This window comes from Bufo gargarizans, chromosome 1 (assembly GCF_014858855.1).
Source record: "Bufo gargarizans isolate SCDJY-AF-19 chromosome 1, ASM1485885v1, whole genome shotgun sequence".
NCBI lineage: Eukaryota > Metazoa > Chordata > Amphibia > Anura > Bufonidae > Bufo > Bufo gargarizans.
The window spans coordinates 520948734-520965353 of record NC_058080.1 but is presented as its reverse complement, the minus strand read 5'-3'; positions in this window follow the sequence as shown (position 1 = coordinate 520965353).

The following is a 16620-nucleotide window of genomic DNA, read 5'->3' as shown; positions in this document are numbered from 1 at the left end:
GACCCACTGAGACTTTATCGCCCAAGGGCCCACATGAGCCTGAAGCCGGCACGGTGTGATGTGGGTGAGGCTGTGTGTGGGTGTGGCTTGAGGGTGGGCGGGGACACAGGGGCCCAATAATCTCCTATTGCCTGGGGGCCCCATGAGTTGTCAGTCCGCCCCTGCAAGTTGCAGTTGTGAACTGTGCCCTATAAGTGAGGTAGTTCAATAGAGAAAAGGAATGTCCCACACGCAAAAAACACCCAGTGTTTGTATTAGAATGAGGGTTCTTTCTATTAAGCAAGCGGTACAACGCGTTTCGGGGATATACCCATTCTTCAGTTATAAACGCGATGCAAGTCATTTGTACCTGAAGAAGGGGTATGTACCGCTTGCTTAATAAAAAGAACCCCCATTCTAATCCAACCACTGGGTGGTTTTTGCGCCGTGGGACTTTCCTTTTCTCTATTGAACTACTGGCTTTCTGAGGGATTCCAGGCAGCCCTGATCAGAAGTACCTATCCCAGGCTGCATACCATCCGCCGTGAGGGGCTTATGCCAACCTGACACATGTCTACATTAGAGTTGTGCCTAATATAGCAGAACTCGACCAGGTGAGCCTCCATTTTTTGGAGATACTACTTATTACCCATTTAAGACTTTATTACCCTATGGTGCGCCCTTTTTTTGTTCTACAGTTGAACGAAGCCTGTTTTTATTACTATAAGTGAGGTAGGAACTTATTTATATATGTTAGAGCCCAGCCGGGCAGGCAATTATTTTGATTGTGTATGTGGGAACCGCAACTGATCCAGTGCCTGATAACCGGACTAATCTGTATTGTGCTGAAGGGACTAACATAAAAGTACAGTTTGGACACTAAAACCTGTTGTCTGTGAAGAAGTCTGTGATTATGACCCCCTGAATGATGCGATCCCTTACAGTAGTTTTAACCCTAAATCAAGTTGGCATTATTTAAATACCCAATTCCTAATTGTGCGTTGGTATCTATTTGGGGAGGGATACATTTAATAGTATACCATCTAATTTGCTGTGTATGCACACAATGGACTTTCTGCACAGGATTGGGACTTTAACAGTTGATCCATCATGTTCTCTGGTGAGTATCGATGTTGAGTCACTGTATAGCTCAAGGGCATCTCTGCTGCGGCTTACTTCCTCAACACACGTGGGACACATTTTATGTCACATAATGCCTTTATGCTTACTTTACTTGAGTTTGTACTTATCCATAATTATTTTCTATTTGACACAAAGTTCTTCCACCAGCTCAGGGGGGCCGCAATGGGACACGTTACATTGATGACATATTCTTGGTCGGAAATGGTAATGTATCTGAGTTTAAGAAGTTTATGGGTACCTTGAATAACAATGATATAGAATTAACTTTTACCTTTGAATTCCATCCTGATACATTGATGTTCTTGGACATCAAATTCATCAAACAATCTGAATAATTCACAACTACGATCTTCAGAAAGCCTACCTCCACCAATAATTTATTACAATGGAGCAGTTATCATCCCACTGTATTAAAAAGGGGTATCTTGAAGGGCCAATATCTTCGGATGCGAAGAAATTGTTCTGACCCGGAAATGGTTTTTGGTGAATCTTAGTGGTTACTTCATAGATTCCAAGCGAGGGGTTACCCCACATATGTTTTGAAGGAGACATTTCAGCATGCGGAGACACAGGTTAGAAACAGTTTGCCAGTCCCGAGAACATCTAGCCCTTTGAAAGCCAACATCATTAGAATAAACTTGACCTATGATGTAGCCAACAAAAGAATTAGAGACATTCTTAATAAATACTGGCCAATTCTTATGATGGATCCTGACCTGTCAGAGGTACTTTCACCATGGCCTAGTATCACCTAAAGAAGGGGAAGAAGTCTAGGCGATCGCCTGGTGCATAGTCATTATACACGCCCAAGACATCCCTGTACTTGGCTTGATCGCAAGCCTCTAAGCACTTTTAAGTGCGGTTTTTGTCAAGCATGTAAATTTATGAGAAACACAAAACCAACATGTGTTCTTTCACTGGCCGTATATTTACGGTCAGGGACTTTATTAATTGCAGAAGTAAGGGCGTAATTTACCTTTGTGAATGCACATGTCCTAAGGATTATATTGGGAAAACATATAGAGAACTGAGACACAGGATATGTGAGCATATTAATGACGTTAGGAAAAAGAATAACACCCCTGTGGCTGATCATGTTGTACAGGTCCATGGAGGCGATTCTCATGATCTCACCTTTTCAGCATTAGAATTGGTTCCTCTGTCCCCCAGAAAGGGTGAATGGAACCGTCATATTTTTGCAAAAGGAATCTGAATGGATCTATCGATTCCATTCTCAGTCACCAGGGGGTCTAAATGAAAGGAGCTATTTTCTTTATTTATTCAGGGCTGAATTTTACTTGGATTGGGTTGGTAGGTTTTGGCAGTGGAACCTTCCAATCCACCCCACCAGTCCGGGGCAGGTTTTTCCCTAGCAGGGAGGGATGCCCAGGTGAGGCCTGCTCTAATGAGGCTGGGATTAAGCACCCTCCAGGGTGCCAGTCTGGGGGAAGGAGAGTGTTTGGGAAGCAGAGTCCTGCGGAGGCTCTGGGTGGTCTCAGTCATGAGGGCTGAGGGGCCACAAGGCTATGTGACGCTTGATACCTTCCCTCGGTGGACTATTTTGCTGGGTAAAGCCGGACCAAGTTGCCAGGGGCGGACTGACCGGTCGGGCACTTCGGACGTGGTCCGAGGGCCCGGCCAGGATAGGGGCCCGCCGCAGCTGTGCTAAAGAGCTATTTTTCACCGCCTATTTCGCGTCCCCTCGTCACGTGACCTATTCCTCCCAGGAGCCCATACATTAGAGTCTTTTTCTAGTTGGAGGCTAAAAGACCTTTCATGATGTCACGACCACGTGATCCTGCGTGGGTGGAGTCAGTCTCCTGGGCTGGCTGTTCAGCGGGAGGAGGTAAAGGACCTGTGATGATGTTAAGACCATGTGATCCTGTGTGGGAGGAGTCAGGCTCACAGGCTGTGCAACTGGAGGAGGTAAAGGACCTGTGATGCTGTATGGGCCAAGTCAAGTGGGATTCCCTAGGTAAAGTCTGTGACCAGGGCCCCACCTATGTTGCAGATCTACAACTTTCAGAATTTCTTGCCCACCAAAGACTGCTAGGACATGCTCAGAGTTTTAGCAGCAGCCTCAGAGCCACAGGTTGGAAAATACTGGTCTACAGAATTATTTATATATCTTAACTTGAACAAGTAATAGTTCATTTGGCTTCATTTGTGTCATCCTCTAGGCTCAAACTTGCTTGTCTAAAATATTTTCTTTCCTTCTTGGTCTATAGTTTGAGTTTCTTTGTGAATGTACACTACTTGAAATATATCAAATTCCCTTTTGTCCTCTTAGTGAAATTGGCACCTCCTAACCTCCAATGGCATCAGGGATCCAACAACTTTTATATTTTAAAGGGTTGTCAATTATCCTATTAGGGTATCCTAGATTGGTCCTAGAAGGGGCCTATGTTTTGGATGTTCATTAATTAGCACAACTGTGTGTGTCCTCCTGCCCCTTACCTCATCCTAGTGGTGGTCCCAGCCCTTCTGTACCTTGGTGCCTCCATTACAGCACCTGTGTTACAGTGTGTCAGCACACAGAGAGCCCTGCATACAACCTGCTGACTGTCTCCATCTAACATAAGCTTTTCCAGAGTGAGATCCACCTGAAGCTGCTCGGTTCTTTCTTTCAGCCAGATGTTCTCTGTGATTTCTGGGATTTGTCTACAGTACTCTGTGAGAGTCTGTCCTTGTGTGTGTCTGTGTCTCTCCGTGTGTGTGTCTCTTTGTGTGTGTGTGTGTGTGTCTGTGTCTCTCCATGTGTGTGTGTCTGTGTCTCTCTGTGTGTGTGTGTGTGTCTGTGTCTCTCCGTGTGTGTGTGTGTCTGTGTCTCTTCGTGTGTGTGTGTGTCTGTGTCTCTCCGTGTGTGTGTGTCTGTGTCTCTCCGTGTGTGTGTCTGTGTCTCTCCGTGTGTGTGTGTCTGTGTCTCTCTGTGTGAGTGTGTGTCTGTGTCTCTCCGTGTGTGTGTGTGTCTGTGTCTCTCCGTGTGTGTGTGTGTCTGTGTCTCTCCGTGTGTGTGTCTGTGTCTCTCCGTGTGTGTGTCTGTGTCTCTCCGTGTGTGTGTGTCTGTGTCTCTCCGTGTGTGTCTGTGTCTCTCCGTGTGTGTGTCTGTGTCTCTCTGTCCCTGTGTGTCACCATCACCATGCCCACAGTGTTCCTATGTCTTGACGCAGCTGCATCAAGACATTCTGTGCGGGGCAAGAAGAAAAGGAGGAGGCAGCGCCGCCAGCATGGAGTCCATGGGAGAGACATAGGGAAGTGTGTTGAGCGAACTTGTGTTTTAAGTTCGGCGTCTAAAGTTCGGGTTCGGATTAGCAAAGTATCCCGTTATGGATTCCGCTACCACGGACAATAACGGAATTTAGAATCCATAACGGGATACTTCGATAACCTGAACCCAAACTTTAGACGCCGAACTTAAAACACAAGTTCGCTCAACACTAATAGGGAGGCACACTAAGGACGTAGATAACACTACCACATTATCAGCACTAGTGTTATCTGTAGTTTTACATAGGATTGCAGGTAACACTACTACAATTTCTGTACTCAGTTAGCCATCACTGTGTTTGGGGACCCACTGAGACTTTATCGCCCAAGGGCCCACATGAGCCTGAAGCCGGCACGGTGTGATGTGGGTGAGGCTGTGTGTGGGTGTGGCTTGAGGGTGGGCGGGGACACAGGGGCCCAATAATCTCCTATTGCCTGGGGGCCCCATGAGTTGTCAGTCCGCCCCTGCAAGTTGCAGTTGTGAACTGTGCCCTATAAGTGAGGTAGTTCAATAGAGAAAAGGAATGTCCCACACGCAAAAAACACCCAGTGTTTGTATTAGAATGAGGGTTCTTTCTATTAAGCAAGCGGTACAACGCGTTTCGGGGATATACCCATTCTTCAGTTATAAACGCGATGCAAGTCATTTGTACCTGAAGAAGGGGTATGTACCGCTTGCTTAATAAAAAGAACCCCCATTCTAATCCAACCACTGGGTGGTTTTTGCGCCGTGGGACTTTCCTTTTCTCTATTGAACTACTGGCTTTCTGAGGGATTCCAGGCAGCCCTGATCAGAAGTACCTATCCCAGGCTGCATACCATCCGCCGTGAGGGGCTTATGCCAACCTGACACATGTCTACATTAGAGTTGTGCCTAATATAGCAGAACTCGACCAGGTGAGCCTCCATTTTTTGGAGATACTACTTATTACCCATTTAAGACTTTATTACCCTATGGTGCGCCCTTTTTTTGTTCTACAGTTGAACGAAGCCTGTTTTTATTACTATAAGTGAGGTAGGAACTTATTTATATATGTTAGAGCCCAGCCGGGCAGGCATTATTTTGATTGTGTATGTGGGAACCGCAACTGATCCAGTGCCTGATAACCGGACTAATCTGTATTGTGCTGAAGGGACTAACATAAAAGCACAGTTTGGACACTAAAACCTGTTGTCTGTGAAGAAGTCTGTGATTATGACCCCCTGAATGATGCGATCCCTTACAGTAGTTTTAACCCTAAATCAAGTTGGCATTATTTAAATACCCAATTCCTAATTGTGCGTTGGTATCTATTTGGGGAGGGATACATTTAATAGTATACCATCTAATTTGCTGTGTATGCATTGGTTTGGAGCTCCATTTTCATACTCTGGTGTTAGTTAAAATAATGTTTTTTAGATGGGTGTTAGGTAGAGACACAATGGGCGTATCTTTTACTATTGGTATATTACCTTTTATCAGCAGGTATATGTGTCTTTCTGCCACTTTATCATGTGGTTTATCACATGATTCATAATGTGTATTCCTGTCATTCCTCAGCATGTGATGTATCACGTGATCTATAATGTGTCTCTTTTCTATTCCTTAGCATGTGACTTATCACATGACTTATCACATGATGTGTCACGTGATAAGTCATGTGGCATATTAGGCTTAGGTACGAGGATAGAGGACATCCACCATCAGGGTGTGCCTCTGGGCTGAGCCACTATCTATGGTTCCGACAGGGTCAGTGTCACTGCCTGCCCTGTGTGAGATCTGAGAAGATCAGATAGACTTGCAGCACAGTGAGTCTATCTAACCGGTCTTCCTGTGTTTCCTTTCTGTTTGCTGTTGTTGCCTGGATCCCACCTCTCCACAGGTTATGCTTGTTAGCTGGTTAAGAGGCTCTATTTAAGTCTGCCTCTTACTGCTGATTTTGCAGGTTGATATTTTCCTTCTGGAGTTCTGAACTGGTTGTTTGTGGATCCTCTACTTCCCGCTCGTCTCAAACTAAGTCCTCCTGTTTTCTCTCTGCTAGGTCTCAGGGAGACGCTGGTCCCTTCACAGGGGAAGGTACCAGCTGTCTCATTCCCCTCTCCCTAAGTTAGGGTTTTCTACAGTGTCAGCAGGCTCAGGGATTGTTAGGAGGTTATCATTCCCTCCTCCCTAGCTTTGGGGCCTAGTCTGTTTACCTGTTGTTGTTTGTTTACTTGGTGTTCCTCTTATCCCCATTTGCTGTGACATTATCAACCGCCCCTACCGTCATTATTTTTCTTGCTTTGTGCAGATATGGATGCTGTTAAAGCACTGGTGGATTGCATGCAGGGATTATCTTTGGAGGTAGCTGACCTCAGTAATTCAGTTGCACAGTTTCAGAATTATGAGGCGTCTGGTTCAGTGGGAACCAGGTCAGCCTTTAACCTAAAGTCGCCCTTGCAGATAGGTTTTCTGGGGGAGTGATGATTTTATTCGGTTCAGAGAATCTTGAAAACTGTATTTTTGACTGCATCTGCTCTCCTCTGGGGAAGAAAATCAAAGAGTAGGGATTATTATTTCTCTGCTGAAAGGTGATGCTCAGTCCTGGGCCTTTTCTCTACCGATTGGTTCCCAATCCCTCCGATTGGTGGAAGAATTTTTCAGAGCCCTGGGCCTTATTTATGATGACCCAGATAAGGTTTCTCTGGCTGAATCTAAGCTGCGTAGTTTGAGTCAGGGAGAACATTCTGCAGATTAATATTGTTCTGAATTTAGGAGATGGGCGATTGATTTGGAGTGGAATGACCCAGCGCTCCGTAGTCAATTCTGTCAAGGGGTGTCTGAGAGACTAAAAGACGCCCTGGCATTCCACGAAAACCCTGATTCTTTGAGGGCGGCTATGTCCCTGGCCGTACGGATTGATAGACGCCTGAGAGAGAGATGCAAGGTTCCCCTCACTCGGGATGCACTACCATATGGGGAAACAGCATCTTCTGCCCCACGGGTACAGAGACACTCGAGCTCTTGTCTGGTGATGAGCCTATGCAATTTGGACAGGTCTCTTCGTGCCCTGGTGATAGGAACTTCAGGGTTCAGAGAAGAATTTGTTTCTTCTGTGGTAAAGAAGGACATTTTATTAACGTATGTCCTTATATTAAATCTCAAGGTGAAAAAGAAAAAAAAAAGGTTGTAACTAATGGGTCTTGTTCTCTTACTCTTTGCAGTGTGGGTGGGGAGTTGGAGAAGGTATATTTGTCTTTTACTGGTAGTACCCGGTTTCTCCTGCCTGCCATGGTGGCGCTAGACTTCGAAAATATTGAAGTTGAAGTATTTGTTGACAGTGCATCAGGGGTTAAGCTTTTGGACTATCAGTTCGTTCAGAGTCATGGTTTTAAAACAAGCGCATTAAACAAGGGAATATCTGTGTTTGCTAAAGTGTATGACTGATATGGTGCATGATATTCATTTGAGGGTGGGTGATTCCCATGTTGAGTTAATTTCTTGTTTTGTACTGAAGGGTTTGCCTGTTCTTCTAGTGCTAGGTTTACCATGGTTGACCAGACATAATCTTATCATAGATTGGCAAGCAAGACAGACCATTAATTGGAGTGATTTCTGTATAGACAACTGTCTTGGCGCGTCACTTTCTGTGGTATCCTCTAAGGTGTTAACCCCTATTTCGTTTAGATTTTTCTGACGTATTCTCTGAGGGTGGAGATCAGGAGTTACCCCCCTCACCGAGAGTATGATTGTCCGGTCAACCTTGTTCCTGGAGCTACATTGCCAAAGTCTCGGTTGTATAATCTTTCCCAACCCGAAAGAGTAGCTATGCGAGGGCATATTACTGAGAGTTTGGCAAACAGACATATTAGACCATCTAAGTCACCGGTGGCTGCCGGCTTCTTTTTTGTAAAAAAAAAAAAAAGATGGGACCCTTAGACCGTGTTTAGACTTCCGGGAGCTAAATCGTATCACTGTCCGTGATCATTATCCCTCTTCCCTTGATCCTGGATTTATTCGATTATCGGAGCCAAGGTGTTTTCAAAGTTGGGTTTAAGAGGGGCTTATAATCTGATAAGAATCAGGGAAGGGGTCGAATGGAAGACGGCCTTTAATACCCCTGAGGGCCACTTGGAGAACTTGGTCATTCCCTTTGGGTTGACTAATGCCCCGGCGGTCTTTCAGAACTTTATCAATGACATTTTTCATCATTTGGTGGGGAGGTTTGTTATTATTTACTTCAAGGACTTATTTACTCGCCCGATATGAAAACTCATCAGGATCATTTAAGACAAGTATTACTGATCCTCCGGGAGAATAAGTTATATGCTAAGTTAGAAAAATTCGTTTTCTGTTCAGGTTTTTGTATGGATCCGAAAAGGTCCGTGCAGTATTGGACTGGGATCGACCTGAGAATCAGTAAGCGCTGATGCGGTTTTTGGGGTTTACTAATTACTACAGAAAATGTATCCTGAATTATTCTACTGTTGTCAAGCCTTTTTACCGATATAACCAAGAAAGGTGTGGATTTTTCAGTCTCGCCTGAAGAGGCATTACATGTTTTTTCTGCTATAAAGAAATGTTTAGCTTCTGCTCCCATTCTGGTGCAACCTGATGTGTCTTAGCCTTTCATTGTGGAGGTTGACGCATCAGAAGTGAGAGTCAGAGCTGTTTTGTCGCAGGGTCCTTCTCCTGGCAAATGGCGCCCTTGTGCTTAAAAAAAAAAAAAAACTCTCTTCTGCTGAAAGAAATTATGATGTTGGTAAATGGTAATAGAGAGTTGCTGGCCATTAAATTGGCCTTTGAAGAATGTAAAAATGGCGTTATTGGTTAGAAGGAGCGATTCATCCCATTACGGTAATTACTGATCATAAGAATCTGGCTTACCTGCAATCGGCGAAGCGTCTGAACCCAAGGCATGCCAGATGGTCATGTTTTTTACCAGATTTAATTTTGTGGTCACTTATCCCCCTGGGGTCAAAAACATGAAGGCGGAAGCTTTGTCGCGTAGCTTTCCTGGGGAGGGGGGGATTTGGAGGATCCTTCTCCGATTTTGGCTGATGGGGTGGTAGTTTCCGCCCTTTATCACGAACTTGAGGTGGAGGTGTCGGAAGCTCAGGGTGAGGCACCTGATTCCTGTCCTCCAGGGAGGTTGTTTGTTCCTTTTGGGCTTCTGCACAAGGTGTTCAAGGAACATCACAATACTGTCCTTGCAGGACACCCTGGGAGCAGATCCACTATGGATCTTATTTCCCGGAGATTCTGGTGGCCAGGTTTACATAAAGGTGTGGAGGGTTATGTGGCAGCCTGTGAGACCTGTGCATATGCCAAGGTGACTCATACTCGGCATTCGGGATCTCTTCTTCCTTTGTCCATCCCATCCCGTCCCTGGACGCATTTGTCCCTGGACTTCATCACTGATTTGCCTAGTTCCTCTGGGAAGACGGTGATTTTGGTGTTGGTGGACCGCTTCAGTAAGGTGGCGCACTTTATACCATTATCAGGTTTGCCCAATGCCAAAACTCTCGCTCAAGTGTTTATTGATAACATCATGAAATTACACGGCATTCCCTCTGATGTGGTGTCTAATAGGGGGATGCAATTTGTTTCCAGGTTCTGGAGGGCATTCTGTACTCGTCTGGGAGTTCAGTTGTCCTTCTCTTCGGCTTTCCACCCTCAGTCGAACGGACAAACTGAGCGCACTAACCAGAATCTGGAAACTTATTTGAGGTGTTTTGTCTCTGAGAATCAGGAAGAGTGGTCTTAATTTTTGTTTTTGGCTGAGTTTGCCTTAAATAACCGTAGACAGGAGTCCACTGATAAGTCACCATTTTTTGGTGCTTATGGGATTCACCCTCAGTTTGGTACCTTTTCTGGGACTGAGTCCACTGGTATACCTAAGAGGAAAGATTCTCTTTCTCATTGTCATCTATCTGGAGGAAGATTCAAATTAATTAGAAAAAAATGTGCGAAAGATATAAACATATGGCTGACAAGAGACGTGTGGCTGGTCCAGACCTGTGTGTGGGTGATTTGGTGTGGTTGTCCACTAAGAACATTAAGTTGAAGATACCCTCTTGGAATTTGGGCCCAAGATTTATTGGTCATCTCTGCCATTATTAATCCGGTTGCGTTTCGTCTGGAACTTCCACAGGCTTGGAAGATCCATAATGTGTTTCACAGGTCTTTGTTGAAAAACTATGTGGAACCTGCTGAACCATCTCCCTTGTCACCTCCTCCTGTCTTGGTAGATGGTAATCTGGAGTTTCAGATCTCCAGAATCATTAACTTGTGTATTCTTTGTGGTTCCCTTCAGTACCTTGCACATTGCAAGGGTTACGGGCCAGAAGAAAGAATGTGGGTTCCGGCGACTGATATCAGTGCTAGTCACCTTCTAAATGCTTTTCCCAGGGCGCACCCGGATAAGGTCAGTCCTGGGTGCCCGGAGTTCACCTGTAGAAGGGGGGGGGGGGTACTGTCACTGTCTGCCCTGTGAGAGATCTGAGAAGATCAGATAGACTTGCAGCATGTGAGTCTATCTGACAGGTCTTTCTGTGTTTCCTTTCTGTGTTTCCTTTCTGTTTGTTGTTGTGGGCTGAATCCCACCTCTTCACAGGTTCTGCTCGGTAGCTGGTTAAGAAGAGTTTGTTTACTTGGTGTTGCTCTTATCCCCACTTGCCGTGACAGTCAGATTTCTTGCTATGTAGCCCTTTTTTTCCCCTGTTGCCAAGTTTATCATTGATTATTGGTATAGCAATGGAATAGACATTGATAGCCCTATTTGGGCTCTTTTTATATAATATATATTAAAAGTTATGTTTTAATTGGTTTTTGCTTTCTTTGATAATTCTTAGATTTTTGCATGACAAACATATGTGATTATCTACATTTAAGTTTTTTGTATTCACCTGTAGCTCCCTCAATGTTTTTTATAGTTACGAAGCTGCTATTGGCTGGTCTGCATTGACTTGCCGATCACAGCAGGAGCCCAGAACTGTGCACAGTACTCAATATGTGGTCTGACTAGTGATTTGTAAAGTGGCAGTACTATGTTCTCATCACGTGCATCTATGCTCCTTATACCTTTCACTGAGCGATCCATTGCTTCATTCTGGAGAAAAAGTACTTTTAATCCATATGTGAATGAGCAGTTGAGTGCACCAAGGACGGGCCCAAACCACTCTGTGCACCCTTCCTCATCCCTCTCATTCTTGATAGAAATGGTCAGGTTCCTGCATACAAATAAAAAAGTAAGACAGCACTACCTGCTAAGGTGTCTTAGTAAGTCCAATCGGTGGCAGTGCATGTGGTGTCAGATCCCGGCCTCTAGGATCCCCCAAGATGCAGAACTAGAAGAAAAAACCAAGGCACTCCAACTGCTCAAATAAAATCCGTGTTTATTTCTCACCCAGCGTGCAACGTTTCGACTCAAAATTAGTCTTTATCAAGCTTGAAAAAGACTAATTTTGAGTCGAAACGTTGCACGCTGGGTGAGAAAAAAAAACATGGATTTGATTTGAGAAGTTGGAGTGCTGCGTTTTTTTTTTTTCTGGTTCAGGTTCCTGCATAGTCATCCCACCTGGCCCAGTCAATCAATTTGAGAGGCAGGGGATGGCGGAAGAAGCAAGAGTAGCAAGGATGCACAAAGTAGCTTGGGCTTGTCCACTTAACTGCTCATTTCTATATCGATTAAAGGGAATCAGATCGCCAGGAAAGTTCACCGGTAAACCAGGCACAGTGCCTTGTAGGGCTAGCTCAGCTGAATGTAATGATACCTTTCATTTACTAATCTGTTTCCTCTGGAAAAATAGCACCTTTGATCCACATGTGAATGAGCAGTTAAATTAATACTGGCTGGAAACCACTCCGCGCACCCTTGTTCCTCCTACTTCCTCTGCCAGCCCCTCCCTTTAATTCTTAATTGACAGGTTCGGTGAGATGACTATGCAGGAAACTAACCCTATCAAGCAAATTTGCAGGCAAGGGTGTAGTCTATTAGATAGACTAGGGTGCAGACTTATGAATGCTACATGGGCCGTTCACACAACGGAACTTGCCATCGGAATTTTGGTGCTGACAATGCACCAAAATTCCAATGGTGGATGCGCGGTGTCTGCTTCCCAGTATTTTCAGTTGGAGGCAGTGCTGCAGTTCATGAGCTTGCAATTTAAAGCCAAGACTGTCCAAGAAGGGATATGTCCCTTCATGGAGCAATGTTCTGATGGTTGCCACTTTAAGCTGTGGTGGGTGTTCCCTCATGGTATAGCTCTCATCAATGGAGCTAAACCGCGAGTGGGTCCATGGTATCCAAAGTAAACAAAAGCATAAAAATCAGCTGCGATAGATAGCTACGATATTGTATATTTTTTACAGAGACAGTGTTGACATTGAATTATGGGGCTATCAGCCCTCCATATATCATTGATCTTGGTGCACTGTATGTTTTTGTTAGGAATCAATTCCTATAGATTTATCGTTGACTAAGAATTGGAACTCAGAGAAATGTACATAGATTTGGAATTAACTTTTTTGCTAACTGTTGGATTAACAAGGGAGAGAATGTCACACGCCATATTTGTCACACTTTTTCAACCATACAAATACACATTCGTCTTTTTTATTAAATTTTAAATATTCCAGGTATAAGTCCAATGCATTTTGTTATTTTTCAAAACAAACGTAAACTATTAAAATATTTGTTGTAGTTTCCAAATGGCTAAGATAGGAGACACTGAAAAGAGAAAAAAAAATCTGACAAAGTAAACACAATGCCATCCGATAAGAGTTAGTAGTCCTTTCCAGTCTCAGTCCTGGACAGTAGATTTATCCATGCAGGGATTAGTAGTCACATCTTTAGTTATCCTTTACAAAAGTCCCTGTTTCCACATTGCATACCATATCAATAAAAATACAGCATAAAAAAAGACATCTAAAAGGTCTTCTTCCCACAAAACACGGCTCAGTGGAGAAGGGTCAGGTTGACAGTAGCACAATCACCATCACTGAAATGGTCCTGGGATTACACACGGCATTGATAAAGGACTTTTCGAATGTCCAAAACAACGGCTGCAATATGTATTTGGTTTGGATGCTGGAAAATTACATATTTCAGTTTTCTCCTTTCTTAATCCAGTTATGAACGACATGTTACAATCTAAAAGTTGCATACAAAAAAACAATGATACAGTAATTTGAAAGAAATAAAGTCTGTTTAGTCAACATTGGCATATAAAAAACTTGCTTTGCTGAAGGTTAGTGGTCAGTGAGTCCTCTTCTAAATTCCATAGTGAATGGTTGCTAATTGAGAGTCAATATACGTCCTGTTATGCCATATTTTTGTATACAGTGCTTTTGTATGTATAGTAATCTAAAGCGAAAATACTTAGAAATTTATAGATTTGCTCATTTTCAAGTTTATGATTGTCCAGGGGCTGGTTAGGAATGTTAAGGCCTGTATTTTCTAAATGGAGTGTGCAAAGGAGTTTTGGCTATGAGAATAAACACATGCGTATCAGGGCCCTATTTCAGCTCCTGCTGCCCTAAGCACTAAGCTTGATTACACTCATCATCTGGGTGCCCATACACCTTGTGGATGCAGGGTGGTGGCATGCTACATGACCAAGAACCAAATGCAAGCCCCACCACAATTTGCCACAGTTTAAAACCATGTGCACCATCCGTACAAGCTGTCTACCCTTAAAGGGGTTGGCCCATCTGGTATATTGATGGCATATTGTTAGGATATGCCATCAATGTCACATAGGTGCAGGTCCCACCTCTGGGACCCACTCCTATCTTGACAATGGGGCCCCTGAAGTGCATCTCACCTGCAGTCCTATGTAACACCACATATAACACAGTGATAACGCTCTCCGTCTAGATAATGTAGTAGATGTTATCTGTGGTCCTGTGTAACACCACAGATAACACAGAAAAATTAGTTGATGTTACCTGTAGATCAGGAGGATGACTCAAAACACATAATTAGGAATCCAAAGTTCCCAACACCTTCCTTACGGTCAGTGTGTCTGGTGAGACTGAAGTGCAGAGAGTCAGTATTACACAAGTGTTATGTGACTCTGGATGTCACCTCTTGCAGGCCGCTTTCTTTCAGTGGTTCTGACATGATTGCCCTACTAGAGTACAGTTAGGTGCAAGTGGGCTAGCTGTAGGGTGTCCCCTCTTTAGCATTCCATCACAGGTTGAAGCCAGTATAACCATCTATAAATAAGGGGCCTGAACATCCCCAGACCATGGTGTCAGGTGAGGGTCTCAGGCCTATTGAGGACCTTCATCATGTGCTAGATGCTATCAGTGCTAAGAGAGCAGGGCTGGGAGGTTATGATCACCTGGCTTTGGCATAGGTTTCAACTGTATCCACGGCCTGAGGGCCAGACCAAAAGTAGCAGGGGAGTAGGGGATTAAAAAAAAAAACATAATTATGTAATTTTTACTGCCTTTAGCTGGTGTGGCTCCCTTGGAAGGCAGCACACTAGGCACTGGACCTCCAGTGCCTAGAGGTAAATACAGCCCTGATGTGGATAAGAAGATTCTTCCCATTCTCAGATGACAGGCTGCCATAACTGGCTCATGTATTTTGCTTGCTCTGGTACAACTACCCAATGTAAGGTGATTAAAAATGATATGCAGATGAACTCACCATGCAAAAGTGAAACGCTGTGTTGTGTTTAGTGCAGGGCCTTGGATGTGCATGACATTCTCTCTCTAAATCTTACTGTCATGCATTGCGCCGTGAGTGACGCCATGCATTAGGCATTACACAGTGTTTGGATTTTGCACAGGGTGTTTCTTTCAGGTACATCCAAGATAGAGCTTCACTTTAAAATGTATAAAGATGCATTTATAGGTGACAGTAGTTAAATGATGTAATGGATATGTCTTTGCTTGGTGACTACCATGATAAGAACTGGCTTCCTGAACACTTAGGGGATCATTTCTTAATACTGCCTGCGCTGGCGGTCGATCCGCTGAAGTTATGTAGAGGTATTGGCATACATAACTTCAGCACAACCACCGCTGGTCTAAATCTACACCAGCTTACTTGCTGGCGTAGATTTAGAACATTTTCTACACCTAAAAAAAGTGTAGAAAATGATAAATAAGACAGGCCTGGCGGCTCGCCTCTCCAACAATCCTCCGGTCCTAAATCCTCTGGACTTCCCAGTCTTGGGATCGGTGAGCCAAAAATGGCTGGGACTGCCACTTAGGCAATCACTTGCTGAGATGGGTCACCATTGTGGTACGGTGAGTATATATTGTTTGTTATTTTACCCTGCTCTGACCCCATTTTTTTATTACAATTGGTTCTCCAAAATATACCTTTAATGGCAGTGCCCTGGATTGATGTATACCAATATATGGCATTATTTAAAATGGTTGTAACAAATTCTACAATTTTGTTCGTATGGCTTTTTTTTTAAATTACAGATTAAGAAATAAAATCATTTATAGAAATTTTTCAAAAATTATAATTTATCAATATACCAAGCCGTGTTGTCTGATATCCATTCTCTGTAAACTCGCGGGCACGGGAAGATGGCATTGTGGGGCATATTTCTTGGCTAAGCCAAGTACATTAACTGTATACTGAGTAATAGAAAATATACAGGTAAATGATTGGCTAAACGACATTGGCACTTCTTATTGGAAAGCTCTGATCCATGAACACTTGCTCAGAATTTGGGTAATTTAACCATTTATGCCGTATTGCCATATTCACTATATTGTATGCACTGGGCTCTTATAAGTGGAAATGACATGTCCTATAGGTGCAAGGATCTAATAGGATAGCATAATGTTAACTATTTCATTACTAAAAAGAGACATGTTGCATTTTCCATGCTGCTCCCTTATTGAGCCACATGTCAAATCCTGCAATTTCTAAATCGGCTTTCCATTACTGACAAATATATACAGTACTTGGCATAATAAAGATACCATAGTCTCTGGGCAGCATCAAGCTTTATTCACATAGTGCAGCTAGTTTGTAGCCCAAACCAGGAGTGGATAAAAAAAACAAAAACTAATAACGTAAGTATTTTCTCTGTACTTTCTTGTCTTTAGGATCCACTTTTGAATTTAGGAAGCAAATCATACAAAGAATGCACCAAACTGACTTGTGTGAACTTGGCCTTAGAGCTATAGGTCCTTTTCCCCCACATTCACCATGAATTTCTTATTCAAATACTGCAATGTTGATGCTGCGCATAGTTGCATTACCGTGCTTATGTAACGCCTTCACCTCAAGGTCA